Here is an 11,520-nt window from a genome sequence, read left to right as displayed (position 1 = left end):
GCATATCGTTCACGCTCATTTTTGAATGGCAGTAAAGTACTTACCAAGAACAGCATTAAGCATCGACACAAAACCTGCTGACGGTAGGCAATATACAGTTTTACTCCTTTACCGTTTCAAGATGTCTGCTTGAGAGAACGTATTCATTGTGCAGTGACATGAGAGAGGCATCATGTTATTTTACGTCATTGAGTCTGAAGTGTGAGACTTGGGAAAATTTACTAGATCGAAATAAAGCGTGCATGTCCGGTTCAATTTTATTGATAAAGTCACGTCATAAGGAATACCACACCTCGAGTGCCACTTTTTCAGTTACACGTTGGTTACGACGAGATTTCATCTGGAACAGAAATTTCCCCTAAAAGGTGTTCTCTTTTCACGATATGACTGCAGATCCCCTTGCAAAAGTCGTCTCAACGGAAAAGGTTGAACTCATGGGTGATAGTATGCATTTTCAATGTCAATGTAACGTAAGATATTTTTGACTCATGAGATAAGCAGGACTCGGACGTCCTGTATTGGTAAAGTGGGACTTGGATGTCCGGAATTCAAAATAGAGAAAACATCATCATTTCGTTCCTGGTGACGACAGGAAGCGTTCCTACGCTTTTACAAAATTGCCTACTCATAAACTTTTAAAACTCTATAACTCTAAAACTGAATATTGACGTGAGAATGGTCCTCACGCTTCACAGGCCGGCGGATGTCGTTCATCAACATCTGAACATCTGCTCTGAAGGCGCAATTTACTTTGAATAACCCTCGTATTGTATGAATGAGTGTAACACACAGTGTCAAATTCTGTAGGCAAAAGTTATAGTTAGGCCACTATTAAAAATAATAATACGAGTTTAAAAACATGAAAATATTGCAACGGAGCAATTAGTTACATGTAATAAGACCAAAATATTTAACTGTCAATGTTTTAAGGATCCCTTAAGGTTTTTGAGTAAGTGTAGAAAAACGTGTCTGTTAGCGATTAAAGTTCCCTTTTCCAATAAACGGAAGTTCAAAAGTTCAAATGTTGATGCAATGCCGACAGAAGGAACTAATAATCATGATATATCCGTTAAACTAAATTTGATAAGAGACAGACCATTTACCCCAAGTAAAACATCGAAGCATTTTATAACGCCATGTTATAAATACAAAATGTGTACTTTTTCTGGCGATGAAGAGCATTTCCACCTTTCGAGAGTATTGTCCTTTTTATTGAAAAACAATATGTCTGTAGGTTAGAAATGTGTCGCAAGGTTACTCTCAGGCGTGTGAACTACATACATATAATTTGTAAGATTGATGTCATCAAAATTATTCAAAAAAACATGACACAGATGGGGGCTTTTCCCAGCGCAATAGGTTTTGATACTTCTGACAGCCTGTAAACATCTCCCCTCGTCTGCGTCTTCCCTTTCCTCTTTCTATATCCTCTCTTTCATTCTATAATATGAAAGAAAGGCAGCTGAACCTGTTAGTACTACTTAAGTCAAGTGTTGATCTCAAGTTGTGAATGTGAAAATATGACAAATGTTGCAACAGAGCAATATCTTAATAAGATCACAAAATGGAACTATGAATATTTCAAGGACTACCCGAGGATGTTGTATGGGCTGAGAAAAGAAATTTTATTTTGTTATTGCAAGTAATAAACATCCTCACTCTTACCATTAGGCCATATAAAGAAAATTCTTTGGTTGTCGTCTTTGGAGTTTTGAAAAACCTACCAGTCACCTTGGGAAAAATCAGACACAGACAAAATAAAGTGTTTTAACATAAGCTCATGTTTTGGGGTTTCTTTTTGGAGAATAATGTTTGTATTTGTAAAAGCGTTTAAATTTTGTTTGTTACTTAATTTTCTCTGAAAACCAACCAGCACACGGACGGCAAAGAATTGTATTTAAAGCACCCTAAGGAAAGTTCAAAAGTTCAAATGTTCATGTCAAACCGACAGTAAACGGTAATGATTTTGATATAAATGTTGCATTAAATTTAAATATAACCTCGCGACGTCGCCAAGTCAAACAATAGAGAAAATGAAGCTTGATAAAAGATGACATATTTACATAAATGAATAATCGAAGCACTTTATAACGCCGTGTTTCCTTTTTGCACAATGTCTTCTTTTTCGGGCGCTTTCCCAACTAACGAGAGTACTATATTGTTGTGCTTTTTATCGGAAAGCCACGTGTCTCTAGGTTACACATGTCGCCGCAGGTTACTCTACGGCATGCGGACTACATCCCTCCATCTCTCTCTCTCTCTCTCTCTCTCTCTCTCTCTCTCTCTCTCTCTCTCTCTCTCTCTCTCTCTCTCTCTCTCTCTCTCTCTCTCTCTCTCTTATGTATTTGCACCATTTCCTTGTATGAGAGAAAACAGGTAAAAACATCTATTTCAGCCTAATATTTTATTTTATTTATTTTGAACTTCGCGACTTTGATATTTAAAAATAATAAACTTACATATTTTACATAGGAAATACTGTTTTCACTAAATTTGCGAAAAAGATCGACAAACGGCATAACAGTGATTTAAATATATCAATGCGTCATGCGATAATGAATATTAAATTTTTTCAACAGATTTTTGTATAACATGGAAATAAAGAATATAATTGTCATTTGTATGACACCCAAAGATTTGGAGTGAAATTATGTAATAAAAACATTATAGCCCAAACAAGGGACTATGTACCCTCGTGGCAGATGACCATTTGCCCTCCTTACATCTGGCAACTGGTCACCTGCCCTCCAGCATATAGTCCTATGTTTGGGTTATAATATTTAATTGTGTGGTATAGGTCGCGACCAACGGGAGCTTTACTCAGCGGACACACTTTAGACATTTTATTCGTTAACGTCGTTGTAGAGTCTAAATTTTGAGTAGAATCAACAGGACCGGAACAAAACGTGCACATCTGGTTTAAGTTAACTCGTGAAATCTTATCTTTAGAACTACTGTGTTATCTGTGCCACTTTTTAGCCACACATAGGTCTAATTGAGATTTCATCAAGAACAACGATTTGTTAAGAAAAGGAATTTCTCTTTCGGTGACCGAACTGAATGAATATATTTCAAATAAATATTTCTCATCTGAATAATCTCGGAGTCATTTTATGACATACTGTCTCCGTAAATTGCTATGTTACAGAGCAGTTTTTGGACTTACTGGGCAAATCAGACTCGGACATTCGGAACCGAAAATCTGGTCACGAAGGGAAGCATTCCCCCACTGTTACAACAACCTGCCCACTCATAAACCTTTTAATAGTCGCGCCAGCGGCTTACAGACTACGCATGCGCATATTCATAATATACTATGCAAGTAACCGGAAGTGTACCCTACTTTCATGCGCGCCGCCATCTTTTTTTGACTGCTCATAAATAAACAAATACGAAACGTGTATTATTTTATAACATGCCATTTATAAAATACATTTTTTATTAGCCAGTAAGTGTTATTATCTACCTTGTCGCTGATACAAAATATCGTTAATATCACGCATAAAAATAGAAAATGGGAGAAAACTGGCAAGTATGGATCAGAGGCCAAGATTATTCGACTTCCCCTAAAAATCACTTCATAATTTCGTTGTCCAATCACTTTTTACTGCAACAGATTTTGTTTCATTACTTAAGGTAATATGCGTCTCGAAAGTGAAAGACTAACGTTTGCTAAAACTTTCCTGAATGAAACATTCAACCATTCTCTTACCAAATCAACAATAAAAAACGGGGGTCACCATATTGAAACAAATTAGGCTACCCAACATTTTGCAATATTTGAAATTCAGAATGGCTGCAACTCCTGTGTTGACTTTATTTGCGAAAAAAATTTGGATTTTCGAAAAACTAAGCCGGTGAAAGTTTTTCGTTTTCCAAGAGCTTTAAAATGAGCCGCGACAAGTGGTAGATCAGAAACGAATTGTAGAAATTTGAGTGTCCGATTACCTGTCCCCGAGGCGCGTTCTACTTTAATGCAAACTACCCTCATCTCTCTGTCCCTCTGTTTGTCGTTCTTTTTAGCATTTTATATCATTGAGGAAAGGAAAGTTAACACATAGCTATTTGAATATATAATTACTTTTATTGATATGGTATTTTGAGTAATTTCGGCAGTATGTTTGCTGTTTCTTTGGGATTAGTTTCATCTATGATGACGATTTTGTTGAATACACCACAGCTGTAAAATGGCATGATTTGCAGGTCTTGAAGTGATGTGGCCGATGACCAGAAACACTTAATTTTCCTTCTCGAGTGTTGTGTTGTGTTGTGTTGTGTTGTGTTGTGTTGTGTTGTGTTGTGTTGTGTTGTGTTGTGTTGTGTTGTGTTGGGACGTGTGAAATTTACAAAATCAATCTGTAACCCGGCGAGATGTTTAAGTAACAGACTTTTCAGATTCTGGTTCTGATTCTATTTATTCTATTTCATACACCGATCTCGCATTACATACTTTTTGTAGGCCGCGACTAGCGTGGACTTAACATGACAAATACAAACATTATTGTCTTTACGTTGAGATCCAGCTGAATCAATTGAAATGAAACAGACGAGCAATTCAAATCGAGATTTACTAATAAAGTCACACCGTGGGTTAAAGCGAGGCTCGTTGGTTGGTTTGTTGTGATGACATTTCATCCGGAATAATATATTTGCCCAAAAAAGGTGTTCTCTTCACATGATTAGGGCTGAATGAATACGGTTATCGAAATCGTTTCACGACTTAAGCTTCCGAAGATGTCGTAATCGGCAACAAATAGCTCAAAAGCAAGTATAAATTGAAGGGCGAAATGGTAAATGACATGAATGTTGGTAAGAACGTTTCACAGAATATAAGTATCGATTCTATGCGCATATATACTGCCTCCGAAATATTCGTGCACTCAATTATTAAGAGATGGAAAACTTAGGTAAGTAAAATAGACCCTTCGGCAATGGTCACACCTGTCATCAGTTCAGAAAATGCGACGCCATTTTATACCCAAGAAATCGATAGCGAAGAAAACGTAAAGCAATGTTGCGTTGCTCTTTGAAAGAATACTTGTGCAATTTACTCACAGTTGTACTGTTAATGAATGGAATGTTAAAATGCCGTTACCATATTTTATTCAACAGCTTTCAAAGTTACCTTGTTTATGCATATCCTTCATGCAATGATGCTATCATCGAGAGCAAAGCCGTCGCAGGAAACAAGCTTTATGAACAAATGCGACAATTATTATTTGCTGGCCGCCGAGGGAGCTGCTACTCAAAGCTTTGCGGAAGACACCTTGGACAAATACGTAAGCAATATCTCCATGAGGTTTTATTAATTTTGAGAAATGTAGATCGTTGCAAAAATCTTGACAATTATGATGGATTTCGAAGGAGCCATGGTAACTAAGGCTTTGTGTTGGGTTCATAAATTGGGTCAGTGGCAGTGTGCGCAATATCCTTAATTCCAAGAAGCTATACAATGTAAGATTTCATATTGATATCATCAAGGAAAGGGGTAGGTGTAGGGTTATTAATATGTAGGAGATTGATCTGATCATACAGAAGGCAGGATGCATGTAAGCACATGTGTGTGGGCATGCGGATGGCTGGCTTCGAATTTCACTAAGGCGGACTCAGGGTTCTGGATGCAAAGTAAATCAGAGCGCTCACTGACTTCCGAATACAACATTTCGGTAAGAGGTGTTTAAATGGAGCAGTGGTAAGTTACATTGACAATTTACATTATTTTGGTAGACGAAGTATTGACACAAAGTTAATTCTGATTTCATAAAATTTCATAGAAAGGCACCACGTCGAAGTTAATTGTTTTACGGTTCAATCTTTTAATGGCATGGATTAAGTCTTATCGTTTTTCCTTAAAAGAATCAAGAGAGACTGGAGTCTGAAGACTGGCCTTACTACGGTCTTTCAAAGCTTCCCCTGCCAACCATGAAAAGTGTGCGCAAGAGATGGAAAATGCCGGTGAGTGTAACTTGCGATATCATACGATCTTCCCCTGTTAGTAAACACCCATTGCCTGGTCATGAGGGCTATAGCGCCAGTCTATTACCCCGAGGGGCCGTGTGTTACCAGAAACACATCGCTATTCCCCGAGGCCGTTGGCCGAGGGGTATAGCGATGTGTTTCTGGTAACACACGGCCACGAGGGCTAATAGACGAGCGCTATAGCCCAAATAAAGACCAGGCTATAGGTGTTTTATAACACACAACATGCTCATGTTGTATTGTTAAATAGTTTTTAATGTGTTTTGATATTTTGCACCGCAACAACCATTATGACAAGTTTACTGGGCGATGTTTCCACAGCGGTTTTAGTTGTAAGCGGTACCACTTTCTTTCAAAAAATATTCTGAACATACCTTGCGACATCCTTAGTTGCACTTTAATCTTTTCCATCGATGAGCTGTTCAAGTTCCTACGCAGTTGGAATGTTGGAAAATGTTGGAAAATCTGTTGTAGAGAATGTGTTGTCACCTATCCCACACGCCCATCACGTTCTAGTCACCCGCCAGTGTTGCAAAGCTTCAGGCGACACTACGGTCACGTGACCGGGCACTTTTCCAAATTTGGTCAAAACTATTTCTCTAGGGAAATAGTTTTTCAAAAAATACCCTCTGACGTCACTTTTGTCGATCCGATGGGGACTAGACGTATCTATTTTCTCGTCACGTGACGTATTCTGGCGACTCGCGACACCGAATGAGCATGTGGCGTGTTATAATTCTCATTATGGAAACCAGTTTGCCTCATAGTGAACTATAGTAACTCTGCACCCCGCTCGCATGAAAATCCCCGCCTGATGTCATAGGTACCGGGAGATCAGAGTTCAAAGGGTTAACATTTTCGGACTATTGCCGGATGTGTGTTGCTAGCACTTTCTAATTATAGTGTGCTTGTAATATGTAAGTGATTGGTTTCCACTATACTCACCTATTTCACATGCGTGTCTGGCCGTGTTACCTCTCGATGAAAATCTCATGAAAATTAACTTACGGATACAACCATCTACAGCTACAAAATGTAAAGTAATTTAGAAAACTAATAGCCAGTAATTCCTGAATCTGACGACACAGCATAAAAGGGGGAAGGCAACGTCGTAGTGACAAAACAAGCGTTTTGTGTCATGATCAGGTCATTGACATGATCTGAAGCTAAGCTTGGCACAAGCGTACTACATTTTTCCTTGAAAGTAGGTTACGCCAGGCAATAGGAAGCTAACAGCTTTCAAGGTGTGATTATCACGTATAATTGTTCTCTGACTAGACATTATTTCACCTTTGTTGGTCTGGTAGCATGTCCACTAAAGGAAATCAAAAATATGCCGTCTTCGCGGGAAATTCTGTAAATTTTAATAGTAAAGTTTCGCGAAAATGTATCATGGAAAGCGAGAAAGTCCTACATGTATCAAATGTCTACTTATTCATTGTGTATGGCCTGTGTATGGTCATAACCTACTTTATGACTGTGTATGGCCTTTGTATGGACATTATCTATACTTTATGACTGTGTGTGGTCCAAATTTACTTTATGACTGTGTGGTCTGTGTATGGTCCAAATTTACTTCATCATTCACTAGTACAAAAGTTTGCGAGAAATTTGAGAGAAATGGACACTTTCTCGCTTTTTGCGAGAAGTAAGCGAGAATACATAACTTTCTCGCAATACCTTAGCGAGAATTTAATTTTCTCGCAATCAGCTGGCGAGAACTGTGTTTTCTCGCTCAGCATCTGCGAGAAAACTGAATTCTCGCAATCAGTCGGCGAGAAATTTGTTTTCTCGCTTTGCATCTGTGAGAAATTGTATTCTTCTGTGTAAGCATTTCACAAAAAATTTCACAATTTCTCGCAGATGCATGCGAGAAAGCACAGTTCTCGCAGCTTGATTGCAAGAAAGTATGTTTTCTCGCTTACTTCTCGCAAGACAGCGAGAAAGAGTCAATTTCTCGCAAATTTCTCGCAAATTTCTATACTAGTGATTGTGTATGGCTTGTACATGGTCATAATCTACTTTATTACCGTGTAAATCCTGTATATGGTCCAAATCTACTTTAGCATTGTGTGTGGACTGTGTATGGTCGCAATCTACTTTATAGCTGTGTATGGCATGCGTATGGTAAAAATCATATCCCTTGCCTTCTCTTCATGGACAGGAAGCTAAATTGATGCGCTACCATAAAAGAAGCCTGTGTAGGTACAAAGAACTCTTTAAAATTTTGATGAATGAAGAAGAAACGTTTGCAGAAACACCCAGTTTCCAAGGTTTCTTCGAGGACATATCATGGCACTGCGAACGCGTAATTAACAAAATAGATTTCACGGTAAGTACATCACCCAGCCTCCCCCCCCCCCTCCCCGATTTCATCGTAGAAATGCGAACCAGGAGAAGCGTCTGATAAAGATGTGTTCTTGGAATAGTTGATATTCCTCGCCAAGAGAAGGAGAGAATATGTGCTCCATAGTATACGTTTGAATACGCTAGGTATATTAAGGTAGAACGCGCCTCTGGGACAGATATTCGGCCTCTGAAACTTTTACAATATCACTTTGATCTACAACTTGCTCGGGCTCATTTTGAAGCGTACGGACAAAATAAAGTTTTTGCCGGCTAAGTCTTGTGCAAATCGGGAATTTTATTTACAACATGAGGATGGCAGAATTTGAATTTCAAATACTGGTAAATGTTAAGTAATTTTCTAAAGATTGCATGGTGACCTTAATTTTTATTCTTCATTTGGTAAGAAATTGTTTGAAAGATCCACCGACGTTAGTTTGAGCAAAGGTTTAAGTTTTTCACTTTCGAGGCGTGTACTGCCTTTAATGCAAACCACTGCTACTTTTACGTGATAAATTGCTACGTGAAAACCCCGGACGAACAACCCATTTCCAGTCAAGATACTTCGGGCCTCGAAAATGGAAGACTCAAACTTTTGCTCAAACTTTTCTTGAGCAAACTTTCAACCATCGTCTTTTAAAATCAAGAATAAAAATCAGGGGTCATGCAAAAATTACCCATTTTTTAACGATATTTGAAATAAAACTGGTCGCCATCCCTTTATTAAGGTTCCAAGACAAGAAATGGAACTCTTTAATCTAACAATTCTCTAGTGGTTATTAAGCTCAGAACCCCCGTAAATTATGCATTTTCTGAAAGCCTAAATATAGGGAAACATTTTGGTATTAACAGTGTCACCATTGTCTACATAACTATCACATGACAAGTAATTTGCATAACCTTTCAAAAATTGGTTTTCCCTATGTATTGTCTCAATACTTCAAAATATCTGACTAAAATTTGCTGGAATGTTAGCTGTTCTAAGGATCTTCCAAAGTGTGTCTCAGATTTTTTATATCTTGCTTAGTTTTTATTTGAGCACAATTTTAAAGAAATCAACTAGGGTTAAATTCATCCCTCGGGACGTTTTTCTGGCATAAAATTGCTAAGAAAGTTTCAAAAAATTCTGAGACACACTTTAGAAGATCCTTAGAACAGCTTACACTCACAATATTTTAAGCCACATATCTCAAAGCATCGACACAAATCATAAGGAAAACCGATTTTTGAAAGTTTATGAAATTTACCTGTCACGTGATAGTTATGTAAACAGTGGTGACACTATGGTAACCAAAATGTTGCTCTATATCTAGGCTTTTGGAAAATATATAATTTATGGGGTTCTGAGCTTATTAACCACTAGAGAATTGTTAGCTTAAAAAGGTCAATTTCTTGTCTTGGAACCTTAAGTCTATTAGCGGCAAATGTGACTTTCGAAATACTGAGCAGAAGATATTTGTCACTCCAATAGCTTAAAAATGAGACCCAACAAGTTTTAGATAAGTAAAGAATAGTAATTTTTTTACAGTCCGAATATCTGTCCATGGGGTGCAATCCACCTCAGTGGCGTAGCTTGTTTCGAAAATAATTTGACCGGCGTTCGTATAATACTTTTCACAATCATTTTAAGATGTTCAAACTAAGTACGTAATGCTTCCGATTTCTTTTTTAAAGAAATATTTTCTGCCTGATTGCAAAGATTTCAATATTTATATGTCTGTTCTTTAAATGATGACATAATGTTGTTAATCGTCGGGGCGGGGGGTGATTGTTTCGATATTGTCTGTTCGTCGTATTTGATAAACTCGTGAAGATGAAAATGAAACAAATCAGAGAAAGGGGCGAAGGATTCTAAAACGGATCTCCTATTGCACGGGGTCATAACATGTGCTGGATAAATCTGTCAATATAACTGCAACGTTAAAACATAACCTTCCACAGTTGTTCTTTTTTAACATTGTTGAATCTACAAGTGTTTTCACCAGAACTTACACCGAGAAAACTCTTCCTTTGCACAGCTACCTAAGGACATCTGCAAAGGCTTTACCCCCGTAGAATTGGAAACGATTCAAGATTCCGGCAAAAGGCACTTCAGACAGCGGAAAATCTTGCAACGATTTTTCGACTACTCGATTTCTATACCCAGAGATGCCGAACGTATTGGACGGAAACATACCGGATGCCTGTTTACGCAATAGAACGCTGACTCTTGTTATCCACTAATTGTAGGCGAACATTTTCATCAGTCGCGCAAACTCGAGATAAATCCCCGAACGTATTAACGTAAAACACTCTGAATCCAACAGTACACGACCGTATCTGATTGTGAGTGGACGTGCTCTGGATGTATATTAGCTTTCTGACTGATAGTACTCCAGGGAGTCCATAAGAAGAAAGGCACACACCTCTTCACTGTGCCATGCCGCAAACTTACTGCATCTTGAGATGTCCCTATCCTCCAACTCAGAGAATATGAGTGCCACTGACGAATGTTGGATCTTCGGATCTTGAAATTCGACCAACCATCGAAATGCGAAGGTCCACACAAACGTCACTAGATTTTGTCGATTTCGAAAAATCAACGCATAAGAGATATGTCAAATATAGACCGTTGCGAAGGTATCAAAACAACATGTGTTAAAGATGGAACAAAAAAGTAAAAGAAGCAAAAAAAATAAAACAAAAATATAAAAACAATGCAAATTCAAACCTTTTTAAGATATGCAGTCTGTTTATGCTAATTATCTAGTTATCGAAAGATTTTACATAGAGATCGCTTTACAGAGTGTTAGTCAATAAACAGTGTTTATTTATTTATTTACTTAAAAAGTGTTTTTCTATTTAACAATAATGTCCAAAGCCGTGACTTTTTAAGGTGGACTGCTAGTAAAGATACAAATACAAGAGACAAGACAATACAGAAACAATTTTTAGAAACCAAATACTAAGAAATACATGTACAGAGGATATAAAATATTTTATACTACTTACAGTTGCTAATGTACATCAATGACACTATTTTAATCAAAGGGACAGTGTGTAGTTGTGACTTTTGATGACCTTTCGCTATTTTTGTTCTAAATGTCAACTTATTTCTTGTCATACTCCTCAAATCAAGCTGAAAAAACCGTGCCAAGGAGTATTGTTGCATCAAACATACAACCTTGCTCACAGTCACTTACAGAATCCAAAATC

General features: G+C 37.7%; 1 long non-coding RNA gene across 1 annotated transcript; it reads left to right on the top strand.

Moving 5' to 3' along the window:
* The first annotated feature begins 5,855 nt into the window (after nucleotides 1–5,855).
* Nucleotides 5,856–11,004, top strand: LOC139118278 (uncharacterized). Its single transcript, XR_011548663.1, has 3 exons — nucleotides 5,856–5,955; nucleotides 8,144–8,311; nucleotides 10,344–11,004. It is a non-coding gene; the product is annotated as an uncharacterized lncRNA (long non-coding RNA).
* The last annotated feature ends 516 nt before the right edge of the window (nucleotides 11,005–11,520 follow it).

The sequence above is a fragment of the Ptychodera flava genome, chromosome 19, assembly GCF_041260155.1.
Source record: "Ptychodera flava strain L36383 chromosome 19, AS_Pfla_20210202, whole genome shotgun sequence".
Classification (NCBI taxonomy): Eukaryota; Metazoa; Hemichordata; class Enteropneusta; family Ptychoderidae; genus Ptychodera; species Ptychodera flava.
Note: the sequence above shows the minus strand (reverse complement) of the source record. Positions and strands in the feature narration are given on the sequence as shown.